At 38.7% G+C, this 14091-nt stretch overlaps 1 protein-coding gene across 1 annotated transcript in view; it reads right to left on the bottom strand.

Moving 5' to 3' along the window:
* The window catches only part of CNIH3 (cornichon family AMPA receptor auxiliary protein 3), a 209445-nt gene that overhangs the window by 98726 nt on the left and 96628 nt on the right, over nt 1-14091 (bottom strand). The window lies entirely within an intron of this gene.

The following is a 14091-nucleotide window of genomic DNA, read 5'->3' as shown; positions in this document are numbered from 1 at the left end:
TGAATTAGTGATGACATTTAGAGTTTTCTTGGCAGAAAAACCGGAGTGGTTTGCTAGTTCTTTCTCCAGCTCATTTTACAGATTAGGAAACAGAGACACACAGGGTTAAGTGACTTACCCAGGGTCACACAGCTACCTGGAGCCTGATTTGAATTCAGATCTTCCTGAGTCCAGATCAGAGTACTCTATCCACTACACACCCTAACTGCACTGACATATAATAAGTGTTTAATAAACACTTGATGACTGTTGATTAATAGTAAAGATTTGGAGAAATCCCATTCAAAATCGCCTTAGACAAAATAAAATACCTAGGAATCTATCTGCCGAGACAAACACAGGAACTATATGAACACAACTACAAAACACTCTCCACACAACTAAAACTAGACTTGAGCAATTGGAAAAACATTAACTGCTCATGGGTAGGATGAGCCAATATAGTAAAAATGACCATCCTACCCAAACTTATCTATCTATTTAGTGCCATACCCATGGAACTTCCAAAAAATTTCTTTACTGATTTAGAAAAAAACATAACAAAGTTCATTTGGAATAACAAAGGATCAAGGATATCCAGGGAAATAATGAAAAAAATACAAAGGAAGGGGGTCTTGCAGTCCCAGATCTCAGACTATATTATAAAGCAGCAGTCATCAAAACAATTTTGTACTGGCTAAGAGACAGAAAGGAGGATCAGTGGAACAGACTTGGGGCAAGTGACCTCAGCAAGACAGTATATGATAAACCCAAGATCCCAGCTTTTGGGTCAAAAATCCACTATTCGATAAAAACTGCTGGGAAAACTGGAAGACAGTGTGGGAGAGACTAGGAATAGACCAACACCTCACACCCTACACCAAGATAAATTCAAAATGGGTGAGTGACTTGAACATAAAGAAGGAAACTATAAGTAAATTAGGTAAACACAGAATAGTATACATGTCAGACCTTTGGGAAGGGAAAGACGTTAAAACCAAGCAAGACAGAAAAAGTCACAAAATGTAAAATAAATAATTTCAACTACATCAAATTAAAAAGCTTTTGTACAAACAAAACCAATATAACTAAAATCAGAAGGAAAGCAACAAATTGGGGGGAAATCTTCATAAAAACCTCTGACAAAAATTTAATTACTCAAATTTACAAAGAGCTAAATCAATTGTACAAAAAATCAAGCCATTCTCCAATTGATAAATGGGCAAGGGACATGAACAGGCAGTTCTCAGCCAAAGAAATCAAAACTAATAATAAGCACATGAAAACGTGTTCTACATCTCTTATAATCAGAGAGATGTAAATCAAAACAACTCTGAGGTATCACCTCACACCTAGCAGATTGGCTAACATGACAGCTATGGAAAGTAATGAATGCTGGAGGGGATGTGGCAAAGTAGGGACATTAATTCATTGCTGGTGGAGTTGTGAACTGATCCAACCATTCTGGGGGGCAATTTGGAACTATGCCCAAAGGGCGATAAAAGACTGTCTGCCCTTTGATCCAGCTATAGGACTGCTGGGTTTGTATCTCAAAGAGACAATAAGTAAAAAGACTTGTTCAAGAATATACATAGCTGCACTCTTTGTGGTGGCAAAAAATTGGAAAATGAGGGGATGCCCTTCAATTGGAGAATGGCTGAACAAATTGTGGTATATGTTGGTGATGGAATACTATTGTGCTAAAAGGAATAATAAAGTGGAGGAATTCCATGGAGACTGGAACAACCTCCAGGAAGTGATGCAGAGCGAGAAAAGCAGAACCAGGAGAACATTGTAGACAGAGACTGATACACTGTGGTACAATCGAAGGTAATGGACTCCTCTACTAGGGACAATGCAATGTCCCTGAACAATCTGCAGGGATCTAAAAAACACTATCCACAAGCAGAAGATAAACTGTGGAAGTAAAAACACCGATGAAAAGCAACTGCTTGACTACAGGGGCTAAGAGGAAATGACTGAGGAGAGACTCTAAATGAACACTCTAGTGCAAACACCAACAACATGGAGATGGGTTCGAACCAAGAACACATGTGAAACCCAGTGGAATTTTGCACCAGCTATGGGAGAAGTGGTGGGAGGGGGGCGGGGGGAGGAAAAGATAATGATTATTGTTTCCAATGAATAATTTTGTAAATAACCAAATAAAATAATGTTTAAAAAGTCAAAAAAAAAAAGAAAAAGAAACAATCAGAAAAAAATAGTAAAGATTTGTTTCATGGAAGGTTTGTTTTGTCTTGCTCCTGCTATTGAAGGAAAATAACATGGAAATTCTCTCCCTCTTCCCCCTCCCTCTCTCTCCCATCTTTTCTCTCTGCTTTCCTCTCCTCCTTTACTCTCTTCTTTTTTGTCCAATCTTGTCCTCTCTTCCCTTCTTGTTTCCTATTTTCTCTTCTCTCCTCTCTTCTCCCTCCATCCCCTCCTCCCCTCCTCTTTTTTTCCCATCTCTTTCCTCCCCTCCTTTCCCTTCTTCTCTTTCTCCCCCATGCCAAAAACCCCACCAGCTCTGGAAATCAAGAGCCCTGCAAGAACCTTGCTACATAGCAAATAAACTGTGCCATTCCTATCACTGACTAATGAGCTGTTTGCTACAGAAGGAATCTGAAAATAAATTATGTATAAGACATGGTTTCCAAACTAGCTGCATGTTTTGTTCCAGGGTATTTTTACTTTTCTTGGTGTGTTCCCTCTAGGGGTGAGCTGCCCCCAGCAGAAAAGTTACACAGAGTTAGAAGGAGCCCTCAAAGGGTTGTGTTTAGCCTTGTCATGGGTGGGTCTGAAATTGTATTTGTCAGATCCTGCTCTTTTTCCTTGCTCTGGTTCCTGAACTGAGATGGAGGTACCATTTCTGGAGATATTCTCAACTACACACCAGTCAGCAGAGCCTGAGGTTGAATTTACTCTTAGGCAAATTCCCATAGTGATTTACCTGACCTGGAAAAAGCTTACGGTCTATACCCCAAACCCACAGTCACACACAAATAACTATAGGTTTTCTGGAACTCTTTATTCTAGTCCATCCTCCAGGTAGCTGCCAAACTGAGCTTCCTAAAGCACAGAGCTAACCCTTACTCAATCAACTCCAGTGGCTCCCTATTACTTCTAGGATCAAATATACAATCCTCTGTTTGGCTTTTCATATAAAGTACTGGCTTCCAAGCCCTGAGTTCAAATCTTACCATTAATACAAACCAGTTCTATGGCTATAGACAGATCTCTTCTCTTCTCAGTGAATCCAGGCTGCTTTCTAAGACTTTACGGTACTTTTAAGCTGCCACTTGGTTTTGTACACCGGTAAGACCATAGGTTTGTGTGAAATAATAATAAGCCTTCTAGCTTTTATTTTACTGAGTTGATATGAAAAAAATGTGACTTGTGGGGGTTGCTGAGTGACTCAGTAGACTAAGAGCCAGAACCAGAGATGGGAGGTCCTGGGTTCAAATTTGACCTCAGACACTTCCAGGCTGTGTGACCCTGGGCCAGTCATTTCACCCCCATTGCCTAGCCCTCACCACTCTTCTGCCTTAGAACCAATACACAGTATTGATTCTAAGACAAAAGGTAAGGGTTTTAATAATAATAATAATAATAATAAAATAAAAATGATTTGTACACTTTAACATACTCTCAAAATATGAATTGTGATCATTAAATTGATCTCTTAGCTCTGTATGTGTTCACTGCCCACAAGAACTTTAATCCCATGATGTTAAAAATGTTCTGGAAGACATGAAAATGTGAAAACAATGTTGCCAATTTGGAAATTGCCAATGGTGGTTGAGCTGTTGATCTATGTTCTTAGATGCCCCAATAATTACTTCCCTGGTGAGTCACTAATGACACCTGCCATTGGCTTGCATGCCCAAGCATGTACATACTGGCTACTAGTGCATAAATATCAACGTGGGGCTGCTTGTAACTTCTAACGATGAAGCCTGAATTGATATTAGAGGCATGACTAAATTATTTATTTGTGCTTTCTGACACCAGAGTGCCCCTAAGATTATAGGTAACATTCAAAATTCCTTAGAACCACGTTCCAGCTCTGAATCTATGGTTCCATGACCCCACTATCTTCTCTCCTCCATTTGATCTTTCCCTCTTGATTGGTCCCTTCATTCTTTCTGACAAAAGTACTCAGATCTCTCCTACCCTATTAAAAATAAACCAAAAAAACTCTTTTCTTTGACCCTATCACACCCGCAAGATGAAATTGATATCTCTTTTCTCCTACCCTGATAAACCTCTAGGAAGACTATTCTACCTCTCCTTCTCACCTTCCTTACCATCTATTCACTCCTGAATCCTTTGCAATCTGTTTTCTATCTACAACACTCTACTAAAACTGGTTCAAGGTCCACAAGATCTTAATTGCTTGTCCCAAAAGCCTTTCATCCACCCATCATCCTTAATCCTTCGGCAACATCTTATTTTTTTAACCTTTATTTTCTGACCTAGACTAAAGAGCAAAGGGCTAAGCAAATATGGTTCAATGACTTGCCCAGGGTCATATAGCTAGGAAATGTCTGAAGCTAGATTTGAACCCAGGTGCCTGACTCTAAGACTGGCATTCTATTCACTGTGCTACCTAACTGCCCAAACTGCCCGAATATATTTTTTTAAAACTCTTAGCTTCTGTCTTATAATCAATGCTAAATAAAAATTAAATATTCCAAGGCAGAAGAGTGGTAAAGGGTAGGCAATTGGGGTTATGTGACTGGCCAAGGTCATAAGACTACAAAGTGTCTAAGACCAGATTTGATACCAGAATTTCTCATTTCCAGGCTTGTCTCTCTATCCATTGAGCAATTTCGCTGCTGCCAGCATCATATATTCTTGATCATTTCTATACTATGAGTACTTTCATCCTCTCCAGACTGCAGTGATACTCCTCTCTTCTTGCCTAGTCATTTCTTCTTGGCCTTTACTGATTCATCTCCCTTCATTCCCATTAGTGCATGTATCCCCCAAAACTTCATCCTCAGTATCTGCCTTTCTTTATAAATAAGATCATTCATTATAAACAAAATTAAAATTAGCACAACTATTTAAGCTTGTTTTGAAACTATTAAATTTAAATAAATTAATTTCAATCCATAAAATGTCATAACTTCAGTCAGTTCTTCTAAAGCTCCATCAAATTCCTTTCTTAGTCTGTTCATTCTTATCCACTTTTCCCTTTATCTACTCCTAATTGATATGTGCTTTGTTCTTCTGGTTCTGCTTTTATAAAAGCTTTATTTCATAGTCTTTTCAGATTTCTTTATATTCCTCATACTTGTTTATATTAATTGCACGACTGCATTCCATTGTACTAATCTATTTAGTCTATTTAACCATCTCCTTTCTCATCTCCAACAGTCAATCAGTTGGCAAGTGCTGCCCATTCAGCTTCTCTAATATCTCATATATTTGTTCCCCACTCTCAAATCGTCCATCCCTGGTGCATGACCTTATCTCTTTTCTGGACTATTCTAATAGGCTGCTACCTACCATCACTGCTTCCATCTCTCTCCTCTCTAATATATTCCCATGAACAATCACTAAAATAAACTTCCAATAGGACTGATCATAACGCTTCCCTGCTCAAAAATCTATCATGGTTCTCTTAACTTTAAGATAGAATAATCATAACAGATGGCATTGTTTGGCACATTAGAGTTTATGAAGCACTTTAAATACAATACCTCAGTTAAGCCTTAGCAGCATCCAGAGGGATTGTCATTCCCATTTTCACAGATCAGGAAACCGAGGCTCATGAGCGAAGTCATTTGCTCATAGTCATGTAGCTAAACGATGCCTGAAGTCGTATTTGAACCCAAGTGTTTGTGACTCCAAATTCACCATCCTATCCATTATGCTCTTCTATCTCTCTTTAGCCTGGCATTTTAAAACCCTTTACAATCAGGACCCAATCTAGCTTTTTAGCCTTAACTCACAAAGCTCTTTTGCTCACACTCTAAATTCCTGTCAAATTGTACCACTAGCCATCCCCCTATCTCGTTTTGTCCTCTCTGTGGATTTGGGACAATCTTCATCTTCAACTGAGCCTTCCAGAATTCTAATCTTCCTTCAAGCCCCAGCTCAGGTGCCCACTCATCAATATAGCCTCCTCTCATACTCCTTAGGTGAGCTAGATCAGTTCTCCTTTTACAGCCTATTTGGCACAATACTAATTTTTTATACATAATTTCTCCTTCCCCATTAAGCAGTAGGACAATAGGGACTATGACATTTTTAAAGCCTTCCCTCCCTTCTTAGAATCAATACCAAGTATTGGTTCCAAGGCAGAAGAGCAGTAAGAGCTAGGTAATGGGGGTGAAGTGACTTGACCAGGATCACACAACTAAGAAGTATTTATCTAGCTGTCCCTGGACTATGACATTTTACATCTCTGTCCTCTAATGTCCAGTGCAGTGCAACAGATACAATTGGTGTTTAGTAAATAGTTGTTGAGTTGAATAATTTCCTTCTAAAAGGGATAAAAGAGGGGAAGCTAAGTGGCTCAGTGGATGAAGAACCAGGGCTTGAGATGGAAGTTCCTGGGTTCAAATATGGCCTCAGACATTTCCTAGCTGTATGACCCTGGATACGTAACTTAAACCCAATTGCCTAGCCCTTATCTCTCTTTTGCCTTGAAACTAATATTTAGTATCAATTCTAAGATGGAAGGAACATGTTTTTTAAAAAGGTCTAAGTGATAAATAGTAGTATTATGATCAAGTTTAGAGAAGAGTCCATCTAAAGAAAGAACTAGACTCTAGAACTACCATTTCCCAAATGCATGCCATTGCTTTCTGATCTACATTTATGGGAGTCTCCCAAACAGGACATGGTTCTGGCCTGAAACAATCAGAACCAAAACTTGTTCAAGGTAAAGTGGTGCCCTCTGAGGCAGCCCATTCTTTTATTTAATGTGTCCCTTCTCACCGTATCACATCTCTCAATTAAAACAGACCATTCCCTCCAGAGCCCTGAAGGAAGAATTGCATTAACAGCTGAAATGACTCGGAATCAAATGATCCCTTGTGTCCAGGGTACCAGTAATTAGCCAGAAGGCACGGTCTTCACTATTCCACCAGGAAGATGAAGCTCAATAAATATTAAGCACCAATTGTGACAGATCTCTCCAGAGGATAGATACATTTAGCACCTACCTGTTGGGTCACAGAAACTGGGACAGAGCTTGAAACTCTCCAGCTGAGGAGTCAGCAGAATAGTAGACTGGAGTAAGATTCATTCCTGGCAGGTTTTGAAAGTAGCATGCCCCTTCTTCCATTCCTACATTCCAGGTTCTTGAAGAAGTAACCAGAAATTCTTCCAGTTTGTTCACTGCCTTGCTTAGTTCTCTTTTTTAAATTAATTTATTTGTTACATTATCGTTTTACAAAATAGCATTTGCCACCAGCTGCTCCACTTGATTTGGCTCCATCGTCTTCATCATGCCCCACCCAAGAAAAACCCATCACCAGGAAACTCCTCATCATGGAGATTGATTTGCTTTTGCTACTTCCATTTCATCAGTACTCCTGGTTGTTTCTTACTGATAAGAGAAGTGTAGAACAAGAAGTGGAGTGTAGAACAAAAACCTCCTACCATGGTCTCTCTTCATAGAAAGCCCAGAATGTCAGATTTATCAACAGCTAATCTGCTTGCTTTCAACCTTTCAATTCTGCCTTTTCACCTTCTTTTTGTGGATTGTCTTTCCCCCATTAAAGGGTAAGCTTTTTGAGAGCAGAGATTTGTCTTTTACCTTTCTTTCTGTTTCTACACTTAGCACAATGCCTAACACATAGTTAAAGTTTAATTAATGTTTATCATATCACATCTTCTTCTCTCATCTAGCCTCAACTTAGTAAACAAAATTCAATTCCACAAATATGGGACCATAATAATGACCCATCTTTATTTAGTCCAAAAGTACTTCTTGTCCAAAAGTCACAATAATCCTCTACAAGAGCAAGTGCAGATGTATTACTCCCATTTTATAAATGTGAAAACAAGCTCAGAGAAGTCACAAAGAGATAGTAAACACCAGGGCTGGAATAGAATTAATGTTTCCTGAGTAAAAGTCTATTGTTCTTTCCATTATATCACAATACCCTGGAGGAAGCACTGTAATTGGAACCCATGACCAAGTAAGCTCTGGGCTTACAAGGATGCAGTTCAGACTTGAGGAATAGTCTCCCCAAATTATAATTCTTTGGTTTGTTTTGCCTGCACCTAGAATTCCCTATGGGAAAGTTCTGAAAATAGCTTGATTATAGCTAATGTTTAAGTTGTCTCAAATGTAAGTAAACCAGTCCCTATCACTTTTACAAGTTAACAATGCAAAACACAATCTTTTTTCATGCCACAAAAAATGGAGAAAACACATAAAGAACTTGCAGTAGCCCATAAACAATCAATGTAATTCCCATTCTCTACAGTAAATTCCCCTCTCCTAGGACACTCTAGAGTACCCTGGATTCATGGGTCTTTTAATTTAGACTCTTCCTAAAAGAAAAGGAATGTAGGGCTACTGGATAGTTAGCTTATTGATATTCTAGTGATTCCCACTTTCCCCATGGAAACATATATAGGCAACCTACCTCATGGTACTACCCTGGAGGCTTGGATTCCCTTCATTGAAGAAAATTAATTTGGGGAAGCTAAACAGGTAACCTCAGGCACTCGAATGAGTTCCACTTTCACTCCAAAGACCCATGTAGGAATTCCCACAAAATGGAAAGTAATTTGAGATTGCTGAAGAAATGACCCCTTTCTCACTAGACTTGTATTGTCTGTAGTAACAGAAGGAAAAGTCCAACTATTTTTCCCCTTCTCTATCAAAGATTTAGTCCCATGCTGCTCCTCCAGCTTCAGGGGCCACATGAGGTATCCTCCTTTTTCCAAGAAGCTTGCAAAACCCATTAATTTCCTTCCTCTCACTGGAAGTCTGGGTCTGAAACTCCTACTCCTCACAACATGGTTCTAAGAGTCCCACTGATGATCTTTCAGAATGAAAAGTTGTAGCACTGTGACTCCAAGTCTAGGGCCAAGGATGTGAGCATTAGAAACTCCCTCCTTACTTCTGCCTCACAGAATCCTCTCTTACTTTAATGTATAACTCAAACACCATCTTCTGCATGAGATCTTTCCTAATCCCTCCCAATCTACCTTGTGTCTAACTCCTTTATGTTTATGAAGTATACGTTTATATATGCACATGCCTCCCCCTTAAAATATAAGCTCTTTGGGTGCAGCTAGGTGGCTCCGTGGGCTGGGCCAAGTCTATAAACAGGAGGTCCTGTGTTCAAATGTGGCCTCAGACACTTCCTAGTTGTGTGTCTGTGGGCAAGTAACCTACCCCCATTGCCTAGCCCATATCACTCTTCTGCCTTGGAACCAATTAATTCTAAAATGGAAGGTAAGGGTTTAAAAAAAAGAATATACAATCCTTGTGTGTAAGAAATGTCTTATTCCTTGCACTTAGCACAGTACCTGACATGTAGTAGATGTCTCATAAATGCTAGTTGATTGATTAACCAATTAAGATTGATAGGAAATCTTGTTTGGGCTACATTATTGAGAACATATGCAATTCCCATGCACCTTTTGCTTCAAAACAGCCACTAGGAATTCTCTGAGGAAGTGATTCCTTTCACCATTGTAGTAGATGCTCTTTCACTATGTACAGATTAAGGTGGGAAAGAAACAATACAAAGCTCTTGTGGATACTGGTGCTTCAAAATCAGTCCTAAAGACATTTCCAGGGGGTACTATCATAAGGGACATGGTTTCAATGGCTGGAGCTATGGGAGAGATACAACAGGTCACTCCTCTAGGGCTCAAGTTTGGTCTTCACCTTGATGCTCTGATCCCCCAAAAGGGGGATATGAGCAAAAAACAAAAACAAACAAAAAAACCTGATATCTTTTTATTGGTTATTGTGTCATTTCAGTTGTGTCCACCTCTTTGAGAGCACTTTTGGATTTTTCTTGGCAAAGATATTGGAATGGTTTGCCATTTCCTTCACCAGTTCATTTTATAAATGAGGAAACTGAGGGAAACAGGACCAAGTGACTTGCCCAAGGTCACACAATTAATGAGTATCTAAGGTCAGATCTGATTTCAAGAAGATGAGTCTTCCAGTATTCTATCCACTGAACCACCTATCTTTTATAGCCCAGGACAAAAGGAGCCAATCAATTTATTCCCAGGTAATGAGCTACAAAAGTCCCTAATGAATACAGTTGATCAAGAAACTTCCAGGATTCACCCTCTATTTAACTAAAGCAATGGGAAGGGTTGGATCTAAGCTTAGCTACAAGATAGGAAATTGGTAGTGTTTAACTTAAGTCTGTTTTTCTCTGATGCTTGTACCTAGTAGCCAGAACTTTGGTACCTAATTACAATCTCCACCCCCATTTCTCCTGTCTCTTCACACTAATCTACTCTCACTAAAATCATATGGTTCAAAGGCAACTATGTGGCACAGTGGATACAGAGCCAGGACTGGAGTTGGGAGGACCTGGGTTCAAATGTAGCTTCAAACACTTCCAAGCTATGTGACCCTGGGCAAGTCACTTAGCCCCAATTGCCTAGCCTTACTACTCTTCTGCCTTCAATAGTATCAATACTAAGACAGAATGTAAGAATTTAGTGGTTCATAACCATCAAATTAAATAAAATGGTTCATAAAATGGGTATTGACAATTCTTAAATTTGTTTTGTGTCAGATCCATTTGGTATGCCAATAGAAATTCTTCTCAGAATAATATTTTTTAAATAATTGAAGGACATGGTAGATTTCAGTTAGAAATTAGTGAAAATAAAAATGTAATTTTTCCCATCCAACTTCACAGATACCACCCATCCCCCCAAAGTCTATTCCAGGGCAATCTTGGGGCTCATGAAGCCCAGATTAAGCATCCCTGTATCAGAGTCTTCTCATTTTATGAAAATGTCAGAAAAGCTGGAGTGGAATAACCAAATAAACAAAAGATCAAAACAAATAAAAGTTCAAGGAAAAAAGGAAGCCAAGCAGAGAATAATAGATCACTAGAGCTAAAAGGAAGATTGTAATATCTACTATCCAAGTCTTCTCTCTTACAGCATGAGCAGAGCTAAACTACCCAGGATATTTAGTTCTCTTACTTTGTACAGTGGAGTGAACATATGACTTAGAGACAAGTGATTACAAGTCCCAGCTTTAACACTTAACAACATGTCCAAATCACTTCAATTCTCAAAGTTTTAGTTTGTTCACATGTAAAACGGGGCTGAGCCTACTTGAGCTATCTACCGCACAGAGTTATTCTAAGAAAAGTATTTTATAAGCCTCAAAGTTCTCAATGAGTTATTCTTTCATAGGAAGGATATCAAGGATGGAGATTTTTTGCACCTCTTGGGTGGGTATTCCAGTGGTTAATTGATACTGCTGTTAAAAGAAGTTTTGGTGTTCTTTTGTTTGTCTGGTTGTTTTCCTATCAGTTTCAAATGAACCTCTCATCTAAATCAAACAGCAATAATTTAATTCTGTTTTCCTCTATACATCTTCTTGAAATGAAGGCATCACAGGAGCTTAGCTAATCAGTGTCCTTAGAAGGACCCTTCACTTCACAAATCATTACTCCATAGCTCTTAATTCCAGAATGAATCCATAAATATGGAGATGAGTAGATATTTGTCAAAGTTTTTCTCGTATACCCAAGTTGCAAAGACCCTGCCATGTTCTGTCCGGAAAATGCCAAACAAGAAGCCAGTGACTTTTTCAATGGGGGGGAGGGGGGGGAGGAATGAATCATCATAAGAACAAGTCGACAAAAGAATCCTACGGCTCAGACAATTACCCAAAGAACACATTTTCTGATAATTATAGTACTAAAAATGGCTCAGCTTTGAAAATCCCTTCCTTTCTCCCAGGCAAGCTGAGGAGGTGGTTTGACAACACTCAGTAGTGGAGATGCAGCACATTCTGGGGTGTTTAGGAGACTAGTTCCAAGAAATTTCTTGGAAGGTACCAGTTTCCAGACGGTGGTGAGGCTGACTAGATAGATCACCTCCAGTTCTCCCACATGCATATAAGCCTTTGCAACACTGAACCCTCAAGCTCATTCATAAGGAGACAAACCTAACAGGGCAAAGGCAACAGGACTATGATGAAATCAGGATCATGATGAAAGGATCATGATAACCATCTTAGGCTCTAGAGTTGGAAGGGACCTTAGACACCATTTAGTTAAATTATTTTGTAGAGTTAAATATGGTTTAAAAATCATTTTATAGAGCAGAGAGGGGGAGAGATGGAAAAAGAGAAAGGGAGGAAAGGGAATAGAAAATAAGAAGAAAGAAAGGGATAGAAAGAAAAGAGAGAGGGAGAGTGGAGAATGAAACAAAACAGAACAAGCCAGCAGCAGCATACTGAGGAAACTGGAAAAGGAAATGGAAGAAGAATAGAGTAAGCAGGGCTGTCCTGGGCATTTCCTCAAAATGGAAGTTCCAAGAGTAACTTTACCATCATGGACTTCAATTTCTTCCTCTCTAAAATGAGAAGATTAGACTAGATCAGTCCTGCATAACTTAAATAGAAAGAGGGCCATTAAACCCTGCAAAAAGATTCTTGAAGTCTATGTGCTATTGTTGTAATCTAATCATTTTCAGTTGTGTCTGACCCCTTGTGACTCTATTAATAATTTTCTTGGCAAAGATACTGGAGTGGTTTGCTCTTTCCTTCTCCAGCTCATTCTACAGATGTGAAAACTGAGGCAAATAGGGTTAAGTGGATTGCTCAGGGCCACAGAGTAAGTGTCTAAAGCCAGATTTGAATTCATAATAACGCGTCTTCATGACTCCACACTGGGCACTCTAACCACTGCACCACCTAGGTTCCCTCTGCATACTGATTTGGTTTATCTTTGTTTTCTTGTATTTTTTATTTATTGTATTAAATATTTCCCAATTACACTTTAAACTGATTCAGACCACATCGAGAGTGTCGGTTTTGATAACTCTAGACTAGATCCCCTCTAAGGTCCCTTCCAGACATAACTCTAAGATCTTATGATCTGGAATTCAAATCCATATCCTAAAATTTTGAAACCAGTGATGTTGGTACTGTTATGTGAGAAATAGCTCTTTGAGGTCATGTGGTAGGTGCCAAATAAATCTACCACCATACAGAAATGATAGACATTAAAAACCTCTGCTTTATTTTACTTAAGCACCAGTTCAAAGGTTAGAAAAATAACAATGAACAAAGATTTGGATTCTAATGAATTTTTATAGACTAAATTATGTTAGAGAGAGAAATAATTTTTGCCATACAGCAATCTAGTATATGCTTTTAGGTCATAGACTCTGAAGAAACAAACAGAATTATAATCTCATGCATCCCCTAAGGAAATCTAGTTCAACTGACTCTAAAGTAACCTAAACCAGGTTCCCAAAATCCCAGAGTCCGGAGAATGCTTCAACAAATAGCTAAATCACTTTGGGAAGTTCAAACTCCTCTTGGCTTCTTATCTGAGGAATATCAAAAGACTTCCCTTAATATTATCATTCCAAGAGTTGAGTTTTAGCTAGGTGGGGTTAATATTCACAGAAAACAAGCTTCAGTTAACCAAATGTTCCAGGAGAAATAGCAAAAGAAAATTGAATAAAAGGAAAATGAAAAAATAATCATCACAGTACTTAACCACATTGCCTCTCCTTGCAATGAGTTCTTTAGGTCATACTTTATATCTTGATCAGAAGTGTATCCGTCTAAATGACTTAATTCAGCATGTCTTCACATTGTGAAATGGAAAATACAGAATTCAAGCATAATTAAGGAAATGCAAATTCAGCTTTATTTTGGTCATGGTTTGCTAATAGACAAAGTACCTTCAGTTATAGGAATCATGATTATCTTATTGATTTCAAGTATGGAAAAAGAAAAATTAATTTATTTTCAAATTCTTCCCTTCCATAGACATCCATCCTCTCCTTCATTACCTGGTAGGGTTCAATCAAGTATTTGTTGCCCATTCATTTTCCTTAAAACCGACAGAGCTTCTCACAGTTTCCTTTGGTTTGAAACTCCAGGAACTAGTTGTTGGACCTAGTGTA

The sequence above is a fragment of the Monodelphis domestica genome, chromosome 2 (assembly GCF_027887165.1).
Source record: "Monodelphis domestica isolate mMonDom1 chromosome 2, mMonDom1.pri, whole genome shotgun sequence".
Classification (NCBI taxonomy): Eukaryota; Metazoa; Chordata; class Mammalia; order Didelphimorphia; family Didelphidae; genus Monodelphis; species Monodelphis domestica.
This window is presented reverse-complemented; position numbering and strand designations above follow the sequence as displayed.